The sequence below is a fragment of the Phragmites australis genome, chromosome 3 (genome assembly GCF_958298935.1).
Source record: "Phragmites australis chromosome 3, lpPhrAust1.1, whole genome shotgun sequence".
In the NCBI taxonomy this organism is placed as follows: Eukaryota; Viridiplantae; Streptophyta; class Magnoliopsida; order Poales; family Poaceae; genus Phragmites; species Phragmites australis.
The window spans coordinates 17,470,317-17,498,225 of NC_084923.1; the positions used below are offsets into that span (position 1 = coordinate 17,470,317).

The 27,909-nt window shown below is 53.3% G+C and overlaps 1 pseudogene; it reads left to right on the forward strand.

Moving 5' to 3' along the window:
- The first annotated feature begins 24,522 nt into the window (after nt 1-24,522).
- Nucleotides 24,523-25,752, forward strand: LOC133910544 (protein STRICTOSIDINE SYNTHASE-LIKE 5-like; annotated as a pseudogene).
- Nucleotides 25,753-27,909: the final 2,157 nt, after the last annotated feature.

Consider the following 27,909-nt stretch of genomic DNA (forward strand, 5'->3'; position numbering starts at 1 on the left):
CCAAGCTTGTCTTTATCCTGTTCGGATTTCTTTGATGGTGCTATGCAGCTAATTATTCCTTGGGAAAGATTTATTTGTTTTCTACGTTTCAACTACCTGGTTGAGTTTAAATTGTATAGAGTTTGTACATTTGTCCTGTTGATATGCCTAAAAGAAACTCTCAAGCGCTCTGAGATATGCAAAGCCAATGTTTGTTTGCTGCAATGTATGGTTGTGAGCTTAGCAGCATGTTCAACAGACAAAAATAGAGATGAGTTTATACATTAGAGGATAGAACATTGTGATATATGTCATTTGGCCACCGAGTCATACTTGCATGAGATCATCTAAGGCAGCTAATAGTATTTATGGTTCCAATACAAATCGCTTATGTAATTCTGTTAGAAAATACTAGGTACAAACTTTGAAGTTCTAGATAGACAATAATTGTATGCATGCAAAGTGCACCGCTTATGTTACTTTCTGTCGAACACTTGCATTTTCGCAAAGATCATTATTTGTAAAAGGAAAAAAATAGCTTACATCCTTCCGTTTTGCAATTCATATTCAAGCAATACCTTGGAAGACGGTTTTTTAGACAACAATAGATGTTTGGTCTACAAAAATTCAGAGCCCATTTTGCTTATGTTTGTATGTATATGATTGCAAATCATATTCAAGTTGTACCCTTTCTAGTAAGCTGTGGAGATCTTTTTTCCAGTAAGCTGTGGAGATTCTTCTCTAGTTTATTGCAGAAATTTAATGTTATTTGGAAATTGGAGTTTCGATTTATGTCATGGATTATACTGTGATGTATTGTGATAAGGCTTAAGGGCTATCTAGTTTATTGCTTTTGTAAAGATCTGCCTTTTTGTTAGATCAGTGGGCACGATCTATTTATAAACATAGGCAAATTGAAGTTCAAACCTTTTCATCACTGGCATAAAGATTGTTTTTAGAACAAATTCATCGCTGGCACAAAGATTCTCGATGAGGCAGTTGGCAACTTCATTCTATGGCCCAGACATGATATCATCTTTAGCTGTCAGCAGTCACAAACGCCAACGTCACGGCCACCCCCGCGCCCAGCATCTCTGCCTCAGAAACCTTTGCCCCCGCTCCTAGTATCTTCGCCTTAGGCATCTTCACATAGTGCTTCACCGTCTGCAACTCCGGCACCTTCGCCTCCAGCGTATGCGACTTCGGCATCTCTGTCTCCAATGTCTACACCTCTGACACATTCACCTGAGCATCGGATAGTCCCTATCATAGTTACCCCATACAAAAAGACTCTAACATCACCGGTGAAGAAGTGGCTTCTATCCTCAAAAGCAAAGGCATCATCCGCTCAGCAATCTCCAGCAAAGGGTGATCTTGCGAAAGAGACCGGCAAAATATTAAGTACCACTCAGTTGGATTTATTGCTTACACCGGATGTTCCCGAGAAATATTAGAATGGCAAGCCATTTCTGCCATTGTTTCAATTCCAGAAAAGTCTATGGGAGATGAGGAGATTCCAGGAATGAGGGCATATCTCGCGGGGTTCTCCATAACCACTGCTTGTGTCCCCGCTAACATTTTTCTAAGTAGAGACTCCTATCTTATTGTGAATTTTAAGGGCATGCACACTTTGTTATGATGGACTCTCAAATTGTGGTGACTACACTCGGGTAGGCCATGTTGCCTCAATATTGCTGCCTGTTGGATGCATGGTTTTTGCCGTGATAAACTCCACATCAATCTCATAAGCGTGTGGTGCCTGTAAGTGCCTACAATTTACCCCTACATTCATATATCTACCAATGCATGCTATAGAAGCTAATGACTAGTGACTTGTTCTGTAGGATGCAATTTAACAACGCAAAAAAGTTGAAGTTACCGGTTAGTTTTATTAATCCGCAACGAATTTTCTAGCCTAACTTGGTCGTGAAGTTGAGGGCTGATGACTCCAAGATTAAGGGGAAAAGTAACAAGGAGAAAACAAGGGTCATAAGAGAAATAACCAAAACACGCAGGCTTGAAATGTCAACCTACATAGGAAGGGCTATGATAGAAATGCATGACAAGGACTGTATCATGGCTCCCTACAGCTTTAAGTAAGTGTGATACGTCAAGAATCTAACATAAGTATTCAACTTAATTGATCAATTAATAACCTAACATAAAGATTCATGTAGCGACCATTTTATTTGTATAATGCTGATGCCGATGTCGAGTAGACTCGTGGTCCTTGACTCAAGCGATCTCCCCCAAAAATCCTACCAAGATCTTATCGACGTTATACAGAGGTAAAGAAAATTCCCATACATAAAATTCTTATAAATCATTTATAAATTGATAATTACTTATTGACATTCGATTAGGGCCTACAAGTGATATGTAACGAAAGGTGGGATATATGATATGGCTAAGCCGGATGCGATGGCCCTCCGTACATACTTTCCGGTAATACACACATCTAATGCTTATATCTCACTATTTATGATGAAGAGTCTTATTGAACTAATGAATATGTTGCATTTTTTAAGTGCCACAAGCAAGGTTTCGATACCGTTCTTTGTGGATATTATGTTTGCAAGTTTCTTAAGGTAAATGGGAGGTACAAAACGAACCCCGAGAACGTAAGTCATCATTGCATTTGCACATTCTTATTTAGTTCTATTTCTGTTGTTAGTAATGTTTTAACTCTTAATTGTCTTTTTATTTCAAGCACAGATGATCGAATGTACCAACACCTCTCTCACAGACGAAGATATCCAAAACGTCCAATGTGATATGTGCCGGTTCATTATGCACGAAGTCATCCACAAAAGTGGCAGATTCTTTTATCTCTAAGGTGAATTAGATAGCCATCCGAGATTTTATGAGTGGGAGATGAAAGACTCTTAGCAATATTATCTTACGATGTAAATAGACTTGTGATGTAAAAATATTGTAATTATGAATATTATTGTACTTGCGTTAAATGTTGGACTTATGTTGATTCAAATGCTGTTGAAATATGTGATGTTTGAAATCTATCTTGAAAATATGTTAAAATCTAGAGGGAATAAAATATATGCTCAATATTAATTTTTGAATGAAATATATACCACATGCGAGTCCTTATATCACCTACCTGTGAAAATTTATCTATCTATAAGCGGACGCTAAAGTGCGTCACCTTGAAAAACCATTTTCACAGGCGGTTACTTAAGCGAACCGCTTGTGAAAATAGATTTCTACATACGGTCTATTTTGCGCCTGTGAAAATCGTTTATTTCCATAGATTTTCGATCACATGAGGTTACGCTAAATACCTGTGAAAACCAGGTACGAACCATATCTAGAAATAGTTTCTATAGTAGTGAGTCATAGCTGAACTTCTTTGATGGTGATTATATGAATAGTACTTGCTTTGATTCTTGATGCATTTTTTAAGGATCTTGGTGCATTATTTATGTGCGCACTTTTCGTTGGATTGTTCTGGTCTATTTCTAGAGAATTCGGTGCTTGGCTAGCTGGATTCTTGTCATTCCATATATAGAACAGCATGGGAGTTTAACATAGCATGATAATAGTACGGATCTTTGTTTGTTTGTTATTGCAAGCGATGAGAGAGCAGCTATCATGCGAAAGGCTCCAAAAAGAATGCTTTCACGGGTGAGATTTGGCCGCCGCGCCTTGTCCGCTTCCCTCGTGTTGGCGCCAGCCCACACGTGCCAATCACTACAAATGACTGCCAGAGCAGGAAAAACAAATGGTTCATGAGTTAGCGCCCGTTTGTTGTGTCGCGATGGGGGGCAATCGATCAATTGAAGTAGCAATCTAATCAGATAATATGTCTGTGGACAGAAATTTTCTTCGAAAAAAGTAAGTGTCTGTGGACAAAATTGAGCGGTACGGTAATACTCGTATTTTCTGATTTTTATCTTTTTCTAATATTAGCTACGAATTAATTATATATCTGCGGTTATATATGTGAACTGCCTGCTCGCAGTTGTGTAAAAGGGCATGTATATTGTATACAACGTAATAACTAGCTAGCAAGTTAATACCTTCGTCGAAGCCTCTGCCTAGTTACGTATACGTTGCTTAATTTGGGAGGGCCTAAGCTAGATGGGACTTCTTTAAGATGAAGCTCAAACTTCTCTTTTGTGATCCGAAAAGTACTAGCTAGAACTCTCTCCACAGACTGACTAGCTACGCACATCTGCAAAGGGACAGGGACGTACCAAGAGTGCATGGATACACGCGGCACGACAAAGCTTTGCAGGGCGTAGCTAGTTCGCGATCGATCGAACTACCCCGCCCGTCCTGCCGGCCCATATCGCCGGGTAGCGCGCGGCGGCGTTAGCCTTACAGTCCCAAGGGCCAATGCTAGGTCATCGCTAGCTCGATCCATCCACACCGTGTCCTGTGGCGCCCCCCGTGCCCGCCGGCCCGCCCAGCAAGCGAGGGCGCGCGCCACCACACCACGCACATGAACGCATAGGCATGCACGCATGCAGATTCACCACGTACGCGCCGGCGGCATGCATACATACATACGCACCCGCCCGCCCGTATTGCGAGACCGAGGAAACCTGCGCAGAGATGCGCGCGTTCACGTGCGTGCGTGCTCCCCGTGACGAGGCCCCCCACTTTGCCGGCCGCGCGGCGCGCTCGGGCTCGGGCCCCCGAATCATGCACTGGGGCTTCGATGATGCTCACCTAGCTAGGTTAAGGCATGCACGCCTCGCCTCGCCTCGCGTGGCCGAGAAGTTGGCCGACGCCGATCCGACTCGGCGCGCTGCCCGTGGCCTCCTTGGCATGGCGTGTGACGGGCGGGGCCCGGGGGCCTTGTCCCCATGCCACGATGCCACGGGAGCGTCACGTACCGGTCGTCCCTTTGTACAGCCCATGCACGCATTCACATGCGCGCTCTAGTCTTCATGGGTGCGCGCGGTTATTTGAGTGTACGTACGTGCATGTAGCCTCCCGATTGGTCGATCGCTGGCAGGTAACTCCGAACGATCGTAGCCAGTACAAGGCCGCTAATAAATGCATGTACAGGCGGCGGGCACGGCTCAGGTGTGGCCTGCAGACCAATACGCTCTCTCAGTCCTCAATCTGATGAGCTTGAACTGCAAACATCTCACATATCCGCCATTTTGGTCGATGCGGGAGAGCGTGTGACCACGTGTCGATGCATGGTTGCATACATTGGATACGTACGTACTTAAACGAAAGCCCCCTATCTTATTAACTTATTATCTAAAAATATCCCTGTCCCTATCTGATCCAAATTAATTACCATATGACTCCACATATGCACGCAGGCTGCTAGCTACCTAGCCCTGTGCGTTTTTGTACGTTACAGTCTAGGATTCTCCGGGGCGGCAAACTATCTCCCAAAGCTCACGTGACGGGATCGATCGATCGAGCCGAGCATGAGGTTGCACTTTGGAAAGTACACTCACATGCAATTGGCAGAACGCACGCATGCACGCAGCTGAGCAAGGATGTCGAGTGATGTGCTGTACGTGTTTCTGTGTTGTGTGTATACATGTCATTCTCTCCTCTCGTGCATGCATGACGTGATCGATCTCATGTGCATGGACGCCTGAATGAATGGAGCTAGCCCTGGATCGATCGTGCTCTCGTGCATGCACGGGGCCGGGAAACATCTTGCGGACATGCATGGCTGGGAGAATGACAGAGCTAACTGAGATGAGCAGCTCAGTGACGAGAAATGTGCATGCCAGCATGCATGCGCTCGGGGACAAGCTGGAGCAGCAGAGCTTTGGCCTGGAGCCTGCCATGAGTTGCGCGCATATTATCTCGACTCCTCATGGACGGATCAGCTGCTAGTTGCTAGCTGCATGCTGCTTTGCGTTGGCTTATCCGTAGGGTTGATGACATGTGGACTGCTACTCTGCTGCAGCTAGGTTTGCTACGAGCTAATTTCTACGTATAGGTACGTCTACATGGAGGTGGCTACCATGTACGTACCAATCCTAAGGTCTGAATACCGAAGAAGTAGCTAGGCTATGAATTCAAAATGCATGCGTGGATTTGACTTACATTCGAGGTCCATATTTGTATTTAAACAGTAGATGATATACTAGATAGCGCGAAACCACGTCTAGGAAAGTTTTGCTTCTCTTATGAATTGGTGACCTTGTCAGAAATCCCTGTAATTGACAGAACTGGAACCTAATGAACCAGTTAGACAATCAAATGTCTGTCATAGAGGATTCCATCATGCTAATACTATTAAGGGTGTGTTTGGTTTACCATCCAGCTTTTAAAGGTGTCTGTAGTGGTATTTTTCAAAACAGGTAAATTTGTAATAGCACAGATCTAATTAACCCTTAGTTAAAAGGGCATGCATGGATAGATTGACCACCTTCCAGGAATATTTTCCTAGATGTTGGATGAGCTCATCGGCCAAAAAATGTTGTATGAAGTTATCCATGTTCTTGATAGGTTTTATCTCTGCTAATGTGGTATATTCTGGCTAGTTGGACTAAATGCACTTTTTTGTTAGCATGATTTAAATTATATTATCTCCTAAATCGTTTATCTGATTTGTGATTCAATTGTACAATTGTATTCATTGCAATTAAATCAACAAAACAAGATCTTGCATGATTATATTTTTACGAAAAACTAAATATATGACAAGCAGGCCTACAAAATTTTGAGTAACCCCATCCAAATTCTATTTGTCAACCAAAAAAGAAATTAGATTGTTATATCTATACTACCAAATAAAAAACTTAATCGTTCCATTCAACAAAATATATTGAATGAATGGCTATATCCTATCCAACCTTATCTTCTAACTAAATACACGCTTAGACTGAAAAAAGACAATAAGGACAGCGACTACGGTTTCCAAACCAAACAAACAAACAAAAAACGCAATGTAGCGAAGCAGCTTGGAAATAAAGTCCACATATAAAGATATGTCCAGTGAAGCTAGTATATTGTGGGCTCTGTTCCCAGTCCATGTGCATCCTATCAGTACTACCCACACCCACACCATGGTGCATCCTATAGAGATATAAGGGTGCACACCACGCAACCCCCCACACCCACACCAACGTACACGCATGCATCATGTATGTATGTATGTATGTGTCTATATATATACATATATATAGATACACACACACATATATATATATATGCAAACTTACACTGCCATTTTGAAAATTTGCAAGAATAAGCTACTTGCTATTGCCCGATGAACGAGCGAGACCTTATAGACCATTACGGTCAAACGATTAAAAAATCAGTGACTGTAACATGTCTCCCGTTAACTAGGCGAGACCTTGCTGTGTCTCGCTTGTTAATACCTGACAACAAGGTGTCTCCCTATAATAATTAAATTAATGGTTGAATAGGCGTCTGTGCGCCGCAATTTGTTTGTGTTGTCGAATCATCGAGTTTTATTAGATGTTTGTGTGATATGTTGGATACCTGGATTTGAAAAAAAATAGAGAATTTAATACGTGATTTTAATGGGAACAGGGACATCATACACGAGCGTTGGCATGTACGGTACACGATTATTATAATGTAAATAAGTATCACGTCTGAACCTAACATGCCTTAGAGAATGTAAACAACATGATTAAAACATGTGGTCTACTGAGTGCAATGTGGGTACTTGCCCTCCTCTCGCCGCTTCGGGTCCTATGTCATGCGCCCGATGTGCCCTCTCACGCTTTCTCTCCCTCTCCACCTCATGGGCCTCCTCCATCATGCGGTTATGCTCCTCTCCCACATTCTGCTGCTCCTCCTGAATGTGCTTTTGCGTAGCCTCCGTCCTCTCATCGGCTTCCATATGGAAGCGTCTTCAAGTGGCGCGATGCTCAGTGTAAAGGAGGAACACATCCACTTCTGGCTGCTCAATATCCAGCCACTATAAGAAGTCACATAGTCGTGGCGGCGATTGCAATGAATAACAAAATGCTAAGTGGTAAATCTTAATTGTTTTTTGTAGTAGTTTGGTAAGAAGTTATTACCGGGAGACTCGAGCCAACATTGGTGCTTTTCTGGGGTGGATCATACTCGTATATACGGCATATGAAGAACCTCCTTCCATTGGTGTAGGAGAACTCAGAGAAGTTCATCATCCTACAAATATCTCCACACCAGCACATAGGCACTTCGACCCCATCAGGCAGTGTATTCGGCATGTATTTCTTGGGGTAAGGATTAGACGCCTTTTTGTCGGAGTTGTGGAGGTTGAGGCTAGTGGTTTGGTTCTAGATGTGGGCAAGAGATCATGTATTTATACAGGAAAATTGTGCTTGTGCATGAACTAAGTCTACGGAAATTTTACATGGAAAGCATTTGATTCTGCAGTAAGGTATAGTCATATCAACTGAAAAGGTTACTTCTAAAAAGGCTATGGCTAAAAAGGTTAGGTCTGAAAAGACTACTTCTGAAAAGCTTAGGTCTGAAAAAGGTTGCATTGAAAAGACTACTAATGAGAAGGTTAATTCTGAAAAGGCTGGGGTCCAAAAAGGGTAGTAGAGTACATGTTTACTAATGTGAAAAGTTGTAGAAGTCGTTAATTTTGCTTTCACGGTTGGATCTACTAATGTGAAAATGGAGTATACGGCGGTGACTGCAATGAAGATCAAAATGCTAAGTGGTAAATCTTAGTTGTTTTTATAGTAGTTTGGCAAGAAGTTATTACAAGGAGGTGGGAGCCAACATTGGTGCTTTCATGGGGTGGATCATACTCGTAGTTGCGGTATATAAAGAACCTCCTTCCATAGGTGTAGGAAAACTCGGAGGAGTTCATCACCCTACAAATATCTTCACACTAGCACTTGGGCACTTCAACTCCATCAGGCAGTGTATCCGACATGTATTTCTTAGGGAAAGGATCAAACACCTTTTTGTCAGAGTTGTGGAGGTTGAGGCTAGTGGTTTGGCTCTAGACGTGGGCAGGAGATCATGTATTTATACAACGGAATCATGCTTGTGCATGAACTAAGTCCACATAAATTTTCCATGGAAAGCAATTGATTCTGCAGTAAGGTATGGTCATATCAACTGAAAAGGTTACATCTAAAAAGGTTGCAGCTAAAAAGGTTAGGTCTGAAAAGGCTATTTCTGAAAAGCCTAGGTCTGAAAAAGATTGCTTTGAAAAGACTATTGATGAGAAGGCTAATTCTGAAAAGGCTGGGTCCAAAAAGGGTAGGTCTAAAAATAGAGTACATGTTACTAATGTGAAAAGTTGTAGAAGTCATCAATTTTGCTTTCACGGTTGGATGTGTGCGGGTAACGCAAAGTTGACGATAATATTACATTGATACGAATAGGAAAATGCTTATGCTGGGTGGACCAGGGATGTCTCCCTCTTCGTTGAAGTGTCGTTTCGTGCTCACCCTCTTCTTGCCGGTGTAGAAGTGCTTCATGACTTTGTAGATGTTCCTCACACCTTTGAAGGTCAGCCTCCTGCCTCCTTAGAATATCCTGTCGGAGATGATATTCTTCCTCACTCCTCTAAAGTTCCTTGGCCTGTCACTTGTGTTCTTATTCTCGATGTTGACGTTCCTGTTGGCGCTTGTCGGTATATCAAGAACCGGGGGTCCCTGAGTCCCGAGGCCAGGCCAGCCATCCGCCACCTGGCGCCATCCCGCGAAGTCCCTCCTGTAGGATGAGAAAAACTCAAGTCCTGGGAGAAGGTGCCCGGGGCCACAGTCAGTGGTCCCCGAGCACCCCAGTTCCCCGATGATCCGCAGAGTCTAAGTACCGGGAAGAAAGTGCTCGGGGAGGTGCCCGGTCACCCCCTAGCACCCTAGTCCCCCGACGATCAGAAGAGATAAGTTTCGGGAGAGAGTGCTCGGGGACTGCGTGCGGCAGCTCCCGAGCGCTCGGTTCCCCGAGGGTCCGTATGAAAGTGCTCGGGAGAGAGTGCTCGGGGCTGCACGTGGCAGCCCCCGAGCTCTCGGTTCCCCGAAAGATCTGTACAAGAGTGCTCGGGAGAGAGTGCTCGGGGTTGCACGTGGCAGCCCCCGAGCGCTCGGTTCCCCGAAGATTCGAGCAAGAGTGCTCGGGAGAGAGTGCTCGGGGAGGTAAACAGTACCCCCGAGCACTCGGTTCCCCGACGACCCAGAAAGACCCCCGAGGGACCCGCCGATGAGGTGTCATTCAGTCAGAGGTCTGAGGCCGCATTTAATGAGCGTGTGTGGCCTGACATCCCCAACTGCTCCCGCCATGGTGTCAGTTCCTGCCATGTTTTGGCAGAGAGGCGTGGGGCTATTAATTGCACGGGTCCCGTCCCGTATCATCCGGCGTGTCTCGGGATAACATCGCAAGAATCAAGGTGTTCCGTCTGCCGCCCTGCTGTGGCAAAGGAACAAGACAGGGCGGGCACGCCGGGCTGCTCCGAGGCTGCCCGGTGGGCCCTCTCCACGGCACCCGTTGCCAGGGTGTTTATGGTGACAGGTGACCGGACGTGCGGCATTTTTTCCACCCCCCGGTCACTTCACCCAGAAGAAATGATGACGCCTTTCCCAGTCACGGCGTCTTGGAACTCATGCCCCCCTCCTTCCCGTTCGGGGCATGACTCGGCCGGCAGGTACTTAAAAGAGCCGGTGACACAAAAGAGAAAGAGCCCAACCGAAAGAGCGCACGAAGAGAGGAACCGAACGAGCCATCGATAGACAACCGAGAGAGGGCAACAATCCAAGCATCGAACACAGAAGCCTCAAGAACCAAACCACAGTCCCTACCCAAGAACAAGGAGCATCAAGCTCTTAGTTAGTCAGATATTCTTGTAACCAGCAACATCCTTGAGGGACTTCCTCAGGACAGTTATTACATCCATACAGGAGTAGCGTATTACGCCTCCGTGCGGCCCGAACCTGTCTAAATTCCGGTGCATTTACTTCTCTTTGCGCTAGGTCATCATCCCCCACCACCGGCCGTTGCATTTACTCTCATTCTTTTCTCCGAAGAACTTATTCAGGATCATCCCCCCGGCCGAATCTCTAAAAAGGGGTCTCTCGGGATCCCTGCGACAGGAGTTAATCCTCCGACAGCTGGCGTGCCAGGTAGGGGGAACATCCCTGAATCTGTTTGTTTGTTTTCTTCCACTGAAAAAATGGCCGGTGGACACCGCCTCCAGCGTTCCGGCTACAGTTCCAGCGAGGAAATGCAGCCCCTCGCACAGGAGGCCCTAGCCGCTGTTGCGTCCCAACAGCAGCCGCGTTCTGCACGCGTGGCGTTCCCCTCACAAGGGGACCAAGGCGCTGGGCCCAGCAGGGCCGCCGCCGCTGCCGCCGGTGCACCGTCCGACCCCCAGCTGATGGTCGAAACCCCGGCCACCAGGTCCGCCTCTGGACAGCGCCGGGTGCCTCTCTGGTGTAGGCTCTCTTTCAGCGAGGCCGGCCCTGGGAGCGCGCTGCTTACAGCGCACGCTCTCCTCAGGCATCCGCCTGTTCAGGCGACTCCGGAAACCTCGAAAGGCCGCTGGATCCAAGAAGTCGCCGCCCAGGTCGGCACTGCTCGCCGCCAGGTGCTGGCCGAGAATTCTCGTGCCACCACCCAGCGTGGCGCCGCCGGAACCGGCCCATCAACGGGCAACGTTCGCACAGGCCGGGGGGCTTCCAGGCGGAGCGCCACCCCCCTGGCCGCGTCCGAAGCCCAGGACCTCCGCTTGCGTCTCAACGAGTGGAGGGGCCACGAAGATGCGCGTGTCACACTCGAGCACCAGCGGGAGACTCGGCAGGAGGCTGAGGCTGAGGACTAGGCTTCCTCTTTGTCGACCCACGACCGTCAGGACTCCCTGGCTCACCGGCGTTCGTCGCCAAGGAACGCCACCCGCGCCATAGGGTACGGCACCGGCTGTCGTGCCTTCACCAACTAGCTCTGTCGGGTCAAATGGCCCTCCAAGTTCCGCCCTGAGCTATCGGAGAAGTACGACTGGTCCATCGACCCCGTCGAGTTCCTCCAAATATACACTACGGCCGTCCAGGCGGCCGGTGGCAGTGAAAAGGTGATGGTAAATTATTTCCATGTTGCCTTGAGGGGCTCTGCCCGTTCTTGGCTCATGAACTTACCCCCAGGATCTATTACCTCCTGGGATGACCTCTGCCACCAGTTTGTGGCTAATTTTCAGGGCACATTCACGTGCCCCGGCTTGGAGTGCGACCTCCATGCCGTCAAGCAGTAGGAGGGGGAGACGCTGCGGTGCTTCATTCAGCGTTTCAGCCAGGTCCGCAACACCATCCTGGCAGGGCGTCCGCGACGAGCGGATGCTCGAAAAGCTAGGTACGCACGAAATCAAAACCACTGCGGAACTCTTCGCACTGGCCAATAAGTGCGCCAAGGCGGCGGAGGCCCGGACTTGGCATGCTCTGCGCCCCGAGTGCCCTGCCGCCGACCAGCCAAGTTCTTCCCGCTCCGATAGGCGGGAAAAGAAAAGGAGAAGAAAGCGCGAAGCCGCTCCTGTCGAACCGGCCTAGGGCCCCGCCCATAGGCCGACCCAAGAGCCCGACCGCCGGCAAGAACGCCGGGCGGCCGCCTACAGACGGCCTGCGCCTGCGAGGGCCCCGGCCAGGGCCCCTCCTAGGGCTCTGGCTCCTGCAAGGGCCCCGACACCTGCAAGGGCACCAGCTCCCGCAAGAGGTACTCCAGTGAGGGCCCCAGCTCCCGCGGGGCCCGAGCCAGGCAAATGGTGCCCCATACACCAGACCAGATGGCACGATCTCACGGAGTGTCGTACGGTCAAAGGCCTCGTTGAGCAGCGCCAGAGGGAGCGCGATGAGTCCCGCGGGGGAGGCGATGCTGGGGCCGCCCCCGGCAATGCCGAGCTCGGCTTCCAGGAACCCGAGCATACCGTCGCCTTCATCGACGGAGGCGCTTACACACCTTCCTCGTGGCGTGGCATCAAGACCATGCGGCGCGAGGTGTGCTCGGCAACCCCGAGCGAAGAGGCTGCTAGGCCCCTGAGGTGGTCGGACGCTCCGATCACGTTCAGTATAGCCGACCACCCCTCCAGTACTGCAGGTGTGGGGCGATTACCCTTGGTGGTGACCCCACCGTCTGCAATGTCAAGGTCGGCAGAGTGCTGGTCACTGGGGGTGCAGGGCTCAACCTCCTCTCCAAGGAGGCCTTAGAGAAGCTGCAGGTGCCTTCCAGGTGCCTAAAGCCGTCGCTTCCATTCTGCGGAGTGACACCCGGGCACTCCCTGCCCCTCGGGCAGGTCGAGCTACCCGAGACCTTCGGGAGTCGGGACAACTTCCGCAAGGAAAATATCCTCTTCGACGTCGCGGAGCTCCCCCTCCCCTACAACGCCATTCTCGGGCGTCTGGCGCTCGCCAAATTCATGATGGCCGCGCATTATGCGTATCTCACGGTCAAGATGCCGGGCCCAGCAGGCCCCATCTCCGTGACTGCCGACTCCGGCGGCGCCGTCTCCTGCTCCGAGCAGTCGTACATGGCTTTGGTCTCAGCCCAGGCCGAGGTCGAAGGCTGCCCAGGGGGCCCGGGACCCTCTTCATCCAAACCCCGACTCGCCATCGACGCCTCTGTTCCTACGAAGGAGGTCGTGGTGGGCGAAGACGCTTCCCAGGTCGTCCGAATCGACGGTGACCTGGGTAGCAAATAGGAAAGCGCGCTCGTCACCTTCCTCCAGGCTAACACCGACGTGTTTGCATGGCAACCGTTTGACATGCCCGGGATCCCTAGGGAGGTGATTGAGCACCACTTGGCTGTGCGCCCGGACGCACGCCCAGTGAAGCAGAAAGTCCAGCGACAGGCGCCTGAGCGCCAGGAATTCATCCAGGAGTAGGTCAGCAAGTTCCTCGACGCCAGATTTATCCGAGAGGTCCTCCACCCCGAGTGGCTGGCGAATCCAGTTATCGTCCTGAAGGCCAACGGCATGCTCCACATATGCGTGGACTACACCGACCTAAACAAGGCTTGCCCCAAAGATCCTTTTCCCTTGCCCCGCATAGATCAGATTGTAGATGCAACTGCGGGATGTGATCTTTTGTGCTTTTTAGATGCAAACTCTGAGTATCATCAGATCCGCATGGCCATAGAGGATGAAGAAAAAACTGCTTTTACCACCCCGGTGGGGACTTATTGTTATATGTCAATGCCTTTTGGTTTGCGCAACGCTGGGTCTTCTTTCCAGCGCGCTATTTGCATCACCCTTGATTTGCAGGTTGGCTGCAACGTCGAGGCCTACATCGACGATCTCGTGGTCAAGTCCCGAGACCGCGCCACCCTGCTCGACGACCTTGCCGAGACTTTCAACAGTCTCCATACTACCCGCCTAAAGCTCAACCCCGAGAAGTGTGTCTTCGGGGTACCCACGGGCAAGCTCCTCGGTTTCTTGATTTCCAGCCGAGAAATCGAGGCCAATCCAGAGAAGATCCGGGCCATCGAGCAGATGTCACCCCTGGCTCGACTCAAGGAGGTCCAGCGTCTCGCCGGCTGCATGGCGGCCCTCGGGCGCTTCATCTCCAAACTTGGAGAGCGGGGGATCCCCCTCTTCAAGCTTCAGAAGAAGACCGGTCGTTTCGACTGGACGCCGGAGGCCGAGCAGGCCTTCCGCGATCTGAAGAAGTACCTCACCTCACCACCCGTGCTGGTGACTCCATCCGAAGGCGAGCCACTACTACTTTACGTATCAGCCACCCCTCAGGTCGTAAGCATGGTACTGGTGGTGGAGCGCGACAAGTGCACGGGGCCATGTGCTGGGTCCCAGCTCCCGGCCGTCCCCGGGCACTCCCCAGTCCTCGCGACTCCCCCCGAGCAAGGGGTCGAGCCCGAGTACTTGGCTCCCCGCGAGCAGGGGGTCGAGCCCGAGCACTCGGTTCCTCCCGACCAGGGAGTAGAACCTGAGCACCCGGTCAGCCCCAACCACGCCGCCGAGCCTGGGGGCTGTGACAGCCCCTCGGGTGAGGCCACGGTCCGGGCCCGCCGGGTACAGCGACCGGTGTACTTCATCAGTGAAGTCCTCCGGGAGGCCAAAACAAGGTACCCCCAGGCTCAGAAGCTGCTCTACGTCGTGCTCATCGCTTCCCGGAAGCTGCGCCACTACTTCCAAGCACACAAAGTCTTGGTGGTTACCACGTATCCACTGGGGCCCATCCTCCGGAACCGAGAAGGCACCGGGCGCATCGTCAAGTGGGCAGTGGAGCTGGCGGAATTCGACCTGCACTTCGTCAGTCGCCAGGTGATCAAAAGCCAGGCACTCTCTGACTTCATGGCAGAGTGGACGCCGGTCCCCGAGGTCGTCCCAGAAGAGTTTTCTGCATACCCCGGGCACGATGCGCCCGGGTACTGGATCATGCATTTCGACAGTTCCCTCTCGCTGAAAGGCGCGGGGGCCGGAGTGGTTCTCACCTCCCTAATGGGTGAAGAACTCCGGTACGTCGTGCAGCTGTAGTTCCGCGCATCCAACAACATGGCGGTATATGAAGGCCTCATCGTCGGCCTCCGAGCCGCGGTGGGCCTCTGGATCTGTCGCCTCCTGGTCAAGGGAGATTCCCAGCTGGTGATCAATCAAGTATCCAAAGAGTACCAGTGCACGGATCCTCAAATGGCGGCGTACGTGGCGGCAGTCAGGAAGCTGGAAAAGCGCTTCGACGGCCTGGAGTTGCGGTACATCCCTCGCCGTGACAATGCTCTGGCCGACGAGCTCTCCCGCCTGGCCTCCTCCCGTGCGCGCGTCCCTGCTGGAGTCTTTGAAGAAAGACTCACACGGCCTTCCGTCCTGCCTGCCGAACAGGACGAAGGGGAAACCTCGAACTCAATTCAGGGGACCCCGGCGGTGCCCTCAGTGGGAAGCCCTGTCAGGGTGCCGCCGTCCGGCGAGTGCGCTGCATTTGCTGAATGTTCTCAAGATGCCTCGTGGATGGACGATATTCGAGGGTACTTGAAGGAAAAGTTCCTCCCCGGGGATGAGGCGTCTGCCGAAAGAGTTGCCCGGCAGTCCAAACGCTATGCCATAGTAGATGGGTATCTCTACCGGCGTAGCGCAGGCGGAATTCTCCTGAAATGCATCTCCCGGGAAGAAGGCGGCGAGCTTCTCGCTGAGATCCACGAGGGCGAGTGCGGTGGCCATTCATCGTTCCGCACGCTGGTCGGGAAGGCCTTCCGGCAAGGTTTCTACTGGCCTACAGCCCTCTAGGATGCTTCCGAGCTGGTCCGGCGCTGAAGAGTGTGCCAGTTCCACGCAAAGCAGATTCACCAGCCAGCTCAGGCTCTTCACACCATCCCCCTGTCATGGCCTTTCACGGTCTGGGGGCTGGACATTCTGGGTCCATTCTCCCGAGCAATCGGGGGCTATGAGTACCTCTACGTCGCCATCGACAAGTTCACCAAGTGGCCGGAGGCGGTCCCAGTCATCAAGGTGACCAAGAACACGGCGCTCTAATTTATCCGCGGCATCACCAGTCGCTTTGGTGTCCCGAACCGGATCATCACCGACAACGGCACTCAGTTCACAAGTGCCCTGTTCCGGGACTACTACGAAGACCTCGGCATCAAGCTCTGCTTCGCCTCTGTCGCTCATCCTCGGAGTAATGGGCAAGTTGAGCATGCCAACGCGGAGATACTAAAGGGCCTCAAAACTCGGACCTATGACGTGCTCGTAAAGCACGGGAAGGGATGGGTGGATGAGTTACCCGTCGTGCTATGGGCCAACCGGACCACGCCAAGCCGCGCTACCAGGGAGACTCCTTTCTTCCTCGAGTATGGCGCTGAGGCGGTCCTCCCCTCCGAGCTCACTCTAGGCTCCCCTCGGGTGCATGCATACTCTGAGGGTGAGCAGGAGCAGCAGAGGCGCGACAACGTCGACTACCTGGAAGAGCGCCGGCGGCGCGCCGTCGTCCGAGCAGCCCGCTACCAGCAAAGCCTACGGCGCTATCACCAGCGCCACGTCCGGGCACGGTCCTTTGAGGTGGGGGATCTAGTTCTCCGACACGTCCAGTCGCGTGAAGGAAAGAAAAAGTTGTCCCCTATGTGGGAAGGTCCCTTCACCGTAATCGGGGTCCCGCGAGAAGGTTTTTTCAGGTTGGTGGCAGAAGATGGGCAGCCGCTTCCCAACCCATGGAACATCGAGCACCTACGCAGGTTCTACCCGTAGATGACCATGCTCACGACTCAGGTCAACCAGGCCGGGGGCTTCCCCCCCCCCCCCCCCCCCCCCGCCCAAGTTGACCGGGGGCTACCACTAGCTGGGTAAGTCACCCAACCTTGTAAAAAATTGTCAATTTAGTATGAATATTAATGTGCAATCATGTGTCAATGTCGCTTTTCTGGATTCCATATGTTTAATCTATCTGGTGAGATGCTCGATTGTGCGAGAAAAGTTCACTCTCTCATTTTCCCCGCTGATAAAAGAATCCCGATCGGTATGCGTGCGGGCAGTTTACCGCTGACTTATGTCTAATGTGGTAGGCTGTGGTGTTCGATGTCGTCGGAGGCTCCCGGGCACTACCGACTCCCTGGGCGCCCTGGGTAATCCTATCGCTCGAGCTGCTCGAGTAGTCCGGAGCCTAGGTCCCAGGGGCGGGCTGTCGGTGCTCGGTCTGTTCTGTCATACCCGGGCGCCACCGGACCATAGGACCTCTGGGTTATACCTCTGCCTGCTCTTGTCTGCCGATCTGGGTATTCGAGAGGTCTCGGGTCAAAAACGAGAGCAATCTATAACAAGTACCGCACTAACAGAGCGCACCAAACAAGAATTTTCTCCATTTTCTCTTAAGTCACAGATCGACAATAAAAGCAAAGGCAGATCGACCGCGAGGGCCTTGATGCCTAGGTCGCTGCTCGGCACCAAGGGTCCCCGGGTGGTCCTACAGCTTAAGCATGAGCGGTCCAGATCACTCGACCCCGGGCTCCTCGCGCGCCCCTTGATGCTCGGGCGCCCCGGCTGAGGGAACCATGTCCCCGAGCACCCCGAGCTCGGAGCGCACGCCCCTCCTAGATCAGATTGGCCAAAAGGCCGACAGCTATCCGGTGAGTGGTTAAACTCAAACGAATTTACGTTCAATAATATTTTGTTCTCGAGTCGTCCTCGGGGGCCCTCGTATTCTAATCTGCCCGGTGAGATGGTCTCCTCGCGCACAAAACCCTACCGTGTGTCCACTTTTTCCTAGAACGACAGAACGGTCCGTAGAAAGGTGTATCGTACGTGCGGTAATGTCTGACCGAAGTCTTTCATGGTGGTCGTGGTGTTCGGTCCGCTTTTAAGGGCCCCGAGCACTACCGAGTCCCTGGGCGCCCTGGGTAATCCTATCACTCAAGCCACTCGAGTAGTCCGGAGCCTAGGCCCCAAGGGCGGGCTGTCGGTGCTCGGTCCGGTCCGTCCTAAGCCCGGGCACCACTGAACCATGGGGACTCTTGGTCACATTTCCGCCCGCGCGTGTCTCAGGTCTGCTGACTGAGTGGTCGCAAGGTGGAAAAGTGTTCACCAGTTATGCCGTGCTCCGTGCTGGATCGACCTATCTCCCGAGCAAGGAAGTTCGTGTCTTTGTCTTTTGACTTAGCCGATGCGAACTCACGAGGGCTCGGGGGCTGAACGCACCGAGAAGGACGGTCGGGATGACATCGTTCTCGGGGAAGGAAAGGTCGGATCAAACCGACTAAGTACTCCTCGGGGCATCAAGGCAGAACATTACAAACAACATCAAACACTCAGGAGAATACTGGAGTTGCTAGCCCAAAGAAAAGCTTCCATTATATTTACAAAGGGAATACAAGCATTTCTAAGGAATCACTCCCGTATTTACATCAAGACAAAAACAACAGAAGAGGAAACTACTACAAAAAGCCTAATCAGAGGCGGAGTCGGCGTCGGCGTCGGAGTCGGAGTCGTCACGGCCACCCCCGGGGGCTGGCGGCGGCGGCACATCCCGCCTGAAGCTGGCTGCCACCTCGGCAGCGGTGCTTGAACCGCTTCCTGGGCGGCCTCTCCCTCGGCTTCGACTACTCCTTCCCGTGCTGGCTCCAGCGGGAAGTTCGAGTCTTTGCTCTGGTAGCAAGCTAGGACGTGCTCGGCCACCGCTTGGGCCAAGCCGCGCCCTTCCCGGGCGGCAAGCTCCTAGACGGCCCAGGGCAGCGCCTCGAGGCGCTCGCAGACTTGCTGGAGCCCCAGGACGTATCGTACGAGGGCGTCGCCCTTCTTGTCCACGACGAGTCGCCCAAGGCCGGCCCTCGCCACGGACAGCCGCATCCACCGGAGTATGTCCTCCAACATCTGCTGCAGGTTGACCCGCGCGACAAAGGCAGCCTCGATTTTCTCCTTTGCGATCCGCAGCTGCTCCTCGAGTCCCTGGCCCCCGGTCGCGCCAGAAGAACCGGTGTCGGGTGCAGGGTCGACGGCTTGCTTCGCCTGTGCCACCAGTTCGGACAGAGCCCGCTCGCGGGCGGTTAGCTCCGCCTTGTGCTTGGCGATCTGTTCCTCCCTGGCAGCGGCCACCGCCGTCGCCTTGGCAGCCTCACCCTCCCGGCGGGTTAGCAAGTCCTCCCGGGCGCCCAGGTCCGCCGTCTTAATCACGGTGTCGAACTCCTGGATGGCGATGTCCTCTTCCCAGCGTCGGAGGTCCCCTTCGGTGTTCTAGAGCTCCACTGCCCAACGCTGGAAATCGACGCGAGCCCGGTCGGCCTCGCCCTCCCGACGGGTCAGGTCAGCCTCGAGGGCCTTCGCCGCCCACTCGCGGCTCACGACCGCCTCCTCCGCCGCGATGCCTCAGCCAGGCGGGCGGCGTCTTCTCGCTCCCGCGTAGCTTCTGCGCGGGCGCTCCCCAAAAACCTCCCGCTCCCGCGCGATCTCCGCGCGGGTATCCTCCAAAAGCTTCTGCTCCCGCGCGGCGCTTTGTTCCTCCTCGTTGGCGGCGCGCTGCGCGGCGAGGCGGGATTCGAAGGCGCACCAGGCGGTCGTAAGCTGCGCTCTCTTCGAGTCCAGCCTGGCGCGCTCTGCCTCAAGCTGCTCCTCCTTCACGTCCACCGCCGCGCCCAGCCGCTCGACTGCCACCTGGACGCACTCGATCGCGACCAGGAAGGGGTCGGCAGGCCGGCCAGGCGCAGGTTGGGTGCTAGTTTCCCCGTGACCCTCCTCCGGGGGGTTCGGGGTCCCCGAATGTTGTAGCTCCATCATCCGGCCCGGGCTCGGCACGCCCGGGGTAGGTTCGACCGGCGCCAGGGGCTCGGGCTACGGCTACGTCCCCGCCTCGACCGCCGTGTCCACTGGCCCCGACACGGCCGCAGCTTCCGCCGTCCCCACCTCGGCCGCCGCTTCTGCCTCCCCCGCCTCCATCGCCGTGCCTGCCTGCCTGCCTCGTCTCCGCCGGCCGGCTTGGCTCGGGTGCTGGCGCCGGCGCCAGCGCTTCTTGAACCTCGGCGGCGCCCGAAGGTGGCCTGCAGGAGAAAGATGAAGATCAAAACCGAAGCTTAGTTCGGGCGAAGCGCACCCAAGAAAGAACGAAGAATAAAACTTACGTGGTACCGACAGCGCCGGCTCGGAGTCCTCCCTTCTCCTCTTCCGCCGGGGGCTCGGCGGGGTCGCCACGTGGTCTCCGGGCGCCGGATCGGGCCCCATCCTTACAAGGCGCGGCTCCAGAACCAGAAACGCCGCCGTTGCCGATGGTGACAGTGGGGACTCCGGCGCGGGAATGTAGATTCGAGGGCGCTTCCCCCGGTCCTCCGGCGCCGCCGCCACTGCGCGCTGTCGGCGATGCCTCCTTCTCCGGTGCGGCGGCTGCTGCCCGCAGTGGCCCCACCGCTGGCCTGCGGCTCGCCGCTCGCTGCGCCAGGGCCACCAGCCCGCACCGGACTGCTCGCGGCCCCCTCGCTGGCCGCCTCGTCCAACCTAGGGAGCTCGGGGGCCTCGGGGCTCCGGCTCCTCGGCCGATCGACGAGCCCCTAGGCGTCGAATTCCGGGAGCTTCGCCTGGATCGCCGCGCGCTCGGGGTTGGCGCAGAGCGCCATTTCCCTCCACGGGAGCTCCGCCCGGCTCATGTCCTTCACACCGGTGACCACCCGGACCATGCCCCTCAGCTCCGTTGGGCCCAGGTCCCAGCTTGCGCCGATTTGGGTCCGGGTGATGTCTTCGGGCCCGGTGTAGAGCCAGCAGGGCCGGACCCACTCCCGCAGGGGCACCAGGCGGTGGCGCAAGAAGTCCGCCACCACCATCACCGAGGTCAGCCCGGCGTCGCGCAGGAAATCGATACGCTCGAAGACCGGCTTCAACCTCGCGTCCGGCGGCGGCGGTGCCTCCCACGTCGATTTCTGGGGCTCCGCCGCCACCTCCGGCAGGGCGAGGCAGTCGTGGGGGTCGACGTCGACGTAGAACCAGTCCCGCCGCCACTCCTCCCATTTGCTTCGCAGCACCTGGGGGATGTACCGCTCCCCCATACCATCCCGCAGACGAAGGTTGCAGCAGCCCGCGACGTCTGCCGTGGAGTACCCTCTCTTCTTCCCGGCCGACTGTAGGGCAAAGAAGTGCCGAAAAAGCGTTACCGACGGCGCCACTCCCACGAACATCTCGCAGAAGTGCGCAAACACCGCCAGCACGACGACGGAGTTGGGGCTCAGATGCACCAACTGCACGCCGTAGGTCTCGAGAACTTGGAGGAAGAATGTTGAAAACGGCGGCACCAGTCCCGCCGCCACGAAGGACGTAAACAGGACGATGCTCTCGGGGATGGTCGTCGCCGACGGGAAGCTCGCCGGCGTCACCTTCAGGGCCCCCTGCTGGCCCTCGGGGACCAGCAGCTTCCTGACCTTCTCCGCCGCCTCCTCGTTCCTCAAGCGAGACTCCGGCAGCACGTCGTCCGAAGTCCTGTCGTGGCGGCTTCCCCCGGCTCTCGGCATCTCGTCGGAGGGGGAGGTTGTCTGGGTGGTGGAGAGGAAGAGAGAGAAGCGCTCTGATCGCCTAAGGGATTCAAAGGACTCAAGAGCGCGAAGGAAACAAGAGCAAGATCGCAAGATGGTGTAAAGAGGGGGGCGGATCGATCCCCCCCCCCTTTTATACCTCAGAGAATTCAAACGTCTCCTGCCAACGGTGCACTCGGCGGGATGGTTTCCTCAATCGATGCCACCGCCAGGCGAATCTCCCACTGGTTGTGCGGCGTCAGCGGCTGCCAGGCGTATTTTCCTTGATCTACGCGGCAGCCGCACGTGCCGCCCGTCCCGTTGTCATGCCCTTCGGGAGTTGTGTGGACGCGCGTCCATTCGTCTCCCCGTTGGGCCGTACCAAAGGCCCGAATCTAAAGGGCCACCCCTTGAAAGCTCGCCACGTGGCGTCCACGCCTGCCCCAGCCTTGATTCGCGATAAAGGGCCCATCCGCAGTCTCCGTGCCATCGCCTGCCAATAGGCCCAGGGGCTACTGTCGGTGTATCAAGAACCAGGGGTCCCTGAGTCCCGAGGCCAGGCCAGCCATCCGCCACCTGGCGCCATCCCGCGAAGTCCCTCCTGTAGGATGAGAAAATCTCAAGTCCCGGGAGAAGGTGCCCGGGGCCACAGTTCGTGGTCCCCGAGCACCCCAGTTCCCCGATGATCCGCAGAGTCTAAGTACCGGGAAGAAAATGCTCGGGGAAGTGCCCGGTCATCCCCGAGCACCCTAGTCCCCCGACGATTAGAAGAGATAAGTTCCAGGAGAGAGTGCTCAGGGACTGCGTGCGGTAGCTCCCGAGCGCTCGGTTCCCCGAGGGTCCGTATGAAAGTGCTCGAGAGAGAGTGCTCGGGGCTGCACGTGGCAGCCCCTGAGCTCTCGGTTCCCCGAAAGATCTGTACAAGAGTGCTCGGGAGAGAGTGCTCGGGGTTGCACGTGGCAGCCCCCGAGCGCTCGGTTCCCCGAAGATTCGAGCAAGAGTGCTCGGGAGAGAGTGCTCGGGGAGGTAAACAGTACCCCCGAGCACTCGGTTCCCCGACGACCCAGAAAGACCCCCGAGGGACCCGCCGATGAGGTGTCATTCAGTCAGAGGTCTGAGGCCGCATTTAATGAGTGTGCGTGGCCTGACATCCCCAACTTCTCCCGCCGCGGTGTTAGTTCCTGCCATGTTTTGGCAAAGAGGCGTGGGGCTATTAATTGCACGGGTCCCGTCCCGTATTATCCGGCGTGTCTCGGGATAACATCACAAGAATCAAGGCGTTCCGTCTGCCGCTCTGCTGTGGCAGAGGAACAAGACAGGGCGGGCACGCCGGGCTGCTCCGAGGCTGCCCGGTGGGCCCTCTCCACGGCGCCCGTTGCCAGGGCGTTTATGGTGACAGGTGACCGAGCGTGCGGCGTTTTTTCCACCCCCGGTCACTTCACCCAGAAGAAATGATGACGCCTTTCCCAGTCACGGCGTCTTGGAACTCGTGCCCCCTCCTTCCCCTTCGGAGCATGACTCGGCCGGCAGGTACTTAAAAGAGCTGGCGACACAGAAGAGAAAGAGCCCAGCCAAAAGAGCGCAGAAAGAGAGGAACCGAACGAGCCATCGATAGACAACCGAGAGAGGGCATCAATCCAAGCATCGAACACAAAAGCCTCAAGAACCGAACCACAGTCCCTACCCAAGAACAAGGAGCATCAAGCTCTTAGTTAGTCAGATATTCTTGTAACCAGCAACATCCTTGAGGGACGTCCTCAGGACAGTTATTATATCCATACAGGAGTAGGGTATTACGCCTCCGTGCGGCCTGAACCTGTCTAAATTTCGGTGCATTTACTTCTCTTTGCGCTAGGTCATCATCCCCCACCACCGGCCGTTGCATTTACTCTCATTCTTTTCTCCGACGAACATATTCAGGATCATTCCCCCGGCCAAATCTCTAAAAAGGGGTCTCTCGGGATCCCTGCGACAGGAGTTAATCCTCCGACAACGCTCGTGCCTTGCCTCCTGTCGCAACCATGCTTTTTCCATCCTAATCTCATACTCATATTTTGTTTAACTCTCTCTGATGTATCCCCCAGAGTATAGTGGACTGACATGAACGATCCATTCCTTGAAACGACAAGGCTTAGCGTAATAAATCCAGGGTTAGAAGTGATATAGTCAAGGTATAATTAGGAGATGGAGATGGAAGCAAAGAGAGAGATGCACCATGAAATCGCCGTCAAGCTCCGAACACATAAAGAACCTCCTACCAAAAGTCAAGACCTCGAAGGACGTTGATATTCGCGCTCGGTTGCCACACCTACACAATAGACGCTCGTGTCATTGTGGCACTCCCATATGGTGGTTTCTCTAGGAATCCATAAATACCTGTTTTGAGATGGCAAGAAAAGGTATTTGCTATCACGGTCTGAAAAGGATTGATCTAAAAATGCTAGATCTGCAGATGGAGTATATGTTTTATTATTACGGTTGTAAGTGTACGGGTAACACAAATTTGACGGTAATATTACGCCATGATAAAAGGATGTATGCTAATACAATGCATCTATACACTACTATAGAGCCGGTCATAGATGGTGGTTCATCACTGTCAGTTCTTAATCTCTCGTACTCGAACTATGATAGAGCCGCTGATACATCAGTACCGGATTGTAACACGAACCAACACTGATAATTGTTACATTAGATTAGATCCAAAAATTTCATTCAATGGGATTTTGGCTCATCCTCACGTACGCTCGGTTCAGTCGGCTGATACATTTCATATCTCTGCGTGCACCGGTGTTGCTCACCGTCACGCTGTACAACCCCAGGGACTTCTCGCCGGTGCCAATGCCGTCGGAGTACACGTACGGGCTCGTTGTGTCCGCGCAGCGGAATGAGGCGCTCGCGCTGCAGGCTAGTGAGCGGGTGGGCGAGGGGTAGCACCCTGTACACGGGGTGCGCTGATGGCCTGACGGGTGGGTGCGAAGGGTGAGCGTTCCCGGCGGGGACGTCGAGGACTCGGTCCACACCAGTGGCCGCCCGCTCGTCGTGGCTGACGCAGACATCGTGAGTTAACCGCTCGAGTGTTTCATTCTTCAGAACTGTGCTCGTATACGACTGCAGAATTCATTTGTGGAGTCTGATGCCCTTGACAGGGTTTGCTGAAGGTGAGCCCGGACAGGACGGTGGAGCTTCTGACGGACGTGGCGGAGGGCCTCAAGTTCGCGCTAACCGACGGCATCGACATCACCACCGACGGCACCGACATCACCACCGACGGCACCATCTACTTCACGGACGCATCATACAAGTACAACCTCCACAACCACATGACGGACATCCTGGAGGCGCGGCCCCACGGGCGGCTCACGAGCTTCGACCCGGCAACGGGGCGGACGGCCGTGCTCGCGTGCGACCTCTACAGCTCTACTTCGCCAACGGCATCACGATCTCATCGGACCAGAGCTCGCTCATCTACTGCGAGACACCGATGTGAGTGCCCGAGCGATGGATCCTTTGGGCAGCTAGCAAATCTGTCAAACATTGCTGCTTCGATTCTCACAGCATGCGATATGCCCTTGCCCATTTCACGTGCTACTGCAGGAGGAGATGCTGAAGGCACCACATCAGGGGCGACAAGAGCGGCACATCTGCGCGGTGGGCGAGGTCCATGCCACGGGAGCGCGCAAGCGAGCGGAGGAGATTAACGGAGGAGCGGGCGATGCGGTTAAAACGGGCATGGCGGCAGAGTGCACTCCTAGTACCAGTTGTCGAGCCGACTTTTTTTCTCTCGGTCCCCTTATCACTGTCGGTTTATGAATTTAACATGCAATGATGAAAACTTTTAAGTACTGTTTCTAGAACCGGCACTGATACTCAATGACTATTAGTACTGAGTAATCGGTGACGATTTAATATTTGTCACTGATGGTGATTTTGAACCACCACAGATGACATGTTCTGTAGTATTGATAAAAGTCTCATGTATTTGGAAACTGAAGCCACAACGATCAATAGAGGGTAGGGCGGGAGGAGATGAGGAAAAAGGGGGGTCAGGAGGTAGGTGGTGAGATGGAGAGGGTTCGTTTGGTCTAACTGGGTATGATGAGCCTCTGACAACTTCCCTTTGCAGGATAGGAGTAATTTTCATTATCCAAGTCATCTAAGGATTTACGAGCACACAAATAAGCCTTAACCTAATTGTTCCCATGGCTACGACTACGTCGTTCAGATATACTATGGGAGCATTTATGAGAGGCGCTGATTCTTCTGATATCCTCTTGTTAAGGTGAGAACTATATCATCATCACCGTCCGTATCCTTATTTTAACACATTATACATTGTGACCTTCACATTTCTGTATTCCTCTGACAATGAGCTTGACAACTACCAATATACGAGATGGGTAGATCCTCATGTTCTACAACATATACAAGATTACATCCACCACGTGCGAAACCAAATCTTTGATTTGTATAGGGAGGTTGAGAACATGCCATGTCCTCCTATAATACACCTGGAGGACACTTCTGTATACATTGATCCGTGGTGCACCTGCCCGTGCCACAATAGGGATGCTCCTCCTCTACCTCATGCTCCTCGTTCTCCTCTGTCAACACAATACCGTGCTAGAGATTATTGGGACTCAAGAACCTCATCGTAGTTCACTCTAAGTCAGTACGATTAGAACCACTGTCAAGACGACGTTATAATTTGTGTATTGTCCCATCGATCTTCGCCCTTTTAGATACTCTAAGGCATGTTAGGCGAAACTCTGGTACATCAATAGGGGTATCGTATATGTTATTGTACATTCGGTCGACATATTTGTTATGATTGTTATGGAATAGTTGTGGTATGAGTCTATGGTCCTGATAGAATCACAAAACAAAAACACGATTCATGAAAGATATTATGATAGTAATGATAACATAGTAGCATGAAGACTATTACACTGCCAGTAACATAGTATCATAATACCAACAATAACATAAGACTACAAAACTAACAATAACCTACACTACTACAGAAAGTGCCTTCACTACCGGTTTGGAACCGGCAGTGGGCAAGCGGCAGTGATAGCGCTCAAGCTATCATTGTCGGGTCCTCAACCGGCAGTGAAGCCTCTTTAAAAAAAAAATCACAAGCCAGCTCGAATTGAACCGGAGCCACCCTTACCACCGTCCTAATCTGCCACCGATCGTCATCATCCAAATCCACCACCGGCTGTCGTCGTCCCAATCAGCCACACACACACATCCAGATGTGGTGGCATGAAGGTTGCCACCACAGAACACACCGACGAGGCTGCCCTCGCTGATCTCCTTGTTGCACTACCGACACCGTCGCACGCGCGCTCTCTGCCTCCTCCCTCTTCGCCACACGCGCCCGCTTGGAAGCCACCGCCGCCACGCACGCCTGGTCTCCACTGCTGCCACTCGATGTAGCTCGAGGAAGCACCATTGTGGAGGCCGGCTAGATCATTATGGATCTCCGCTGCTGCATCTAGCCACGGATCTTTGCCACTAGAGAGATCCATGGCCGAATCCCACCATGGATCTCGCGAGGGGCGGAGGGGCGTGGGAGGAGGCCGGCGAGGGGGCGAGGGGAGGAGGCCAGAGGGGGAGGGGCGTTGGGAGGAGGCCGATGGGAGAGGGACGTGGGTAGGAGGCCGGTGCTAGGGAGGAGAGGCTAGCAGTGGGGAGGAGGCCAGTGGGGGAAGAGTCAAAGAGGTAAGGTTGGACATGTACTTGGACTCGAGCTGGACGTGAGATAAGATAGAGAGAGCCGGATGGATGTGAGGTTACAAGCCAAAATTATATTGCTTGAAAAAATCAAGTATGATTAGAGCTTCATTGCCGGTTGGTATTAAAAACTAGCAGTGTTAGCATCACTGTTGATTTATGGCTAGAACCGACAGTGATACTTGAATATCACTGCCAATTCTTTTCAAATAGACTTTTAGTGCCAGTTCTTAATACAAACCAGCAGTGATGCATAATTATTGTCAGCTTGTAAAGAACCAGTAGTGATGAACTAGCATATAAAACATACTCTATAGTAGTGCTAGAAACCTATAGGTTACATCCCCTCTTGGGGATGACCCCTTT